Here is a 685-nt window from a genome sequence, read left to right as displayed (position 1 = left end):
GCGTCTATCGTGTGCATATTATGAATAAATATCTTTTTTGGAGATACTGCTACTTGCGTCATTATAGATCAAGGGTTCGGTGTTTCAGCGGTTCAGTGATTCAAGGATTCACTGGTTCGATGGGTCAGTGGCCAAGTGGTTTAATAGTCCGATGGATCAATGGTTATGTGGTTCAGTGGTTCAGAAGTTCAAGGTTCAATCTGTTCAGAGGTCAGTTAGAAAACAGTTCAGTGATCCAATATCTCATTGATTCAGTAATTCACCTGTTAAGTATCTCAAGGGTTCGGGGGATTAACGGTTCAGTGGTTCAATAACTCATGCAATTCTCAGTTCAACAGCTCAATTGTTCAATCTTCAAAGGTCCAATGGTACAGTGCATTAACAATTCACTGGTTTGGTGTTTCAGAGATTCAGTGGTTCAGGGATTTACTGTTTCAATGTTTCGTGTGCGCCGCGATTGCTTTTAACGTTTTAACTTATTTTTCTCTCGTTTTTTAATCCTTGTATTTCTTTTAATCTTATATTGCCCCTAAATTCTTTTTCCATATTGAAAGTTCATATTCTATCTTGTTTACACCTCTTCGACTGTAACAGTTCTGTTGTTTACTTTCCTGAAATGCTATACACGACTTTACGTTGTTTCATTATATCATATATGTTGTTTTTTTTTCATAAGGAATTCAAT

Source organism: Penaeus monodon, chromosome 34 (genome assembly GCF_015228065.2).
Source record: "Penaeus monodon isolate SGIC_2016 chromosome 34, NSTDA_Pmon_1, whole genome shotgun sequence".
NCBI classification, from domain to species: domain Eukaryota; kingdom Metazoa; phylum Arthropoda; class Malacostraca; order Decapoda; family Penaeidae; genus Penaeus; species Penaeus monodon.
Note: the sequence above shows the minus strand (reverse complement) of the source record.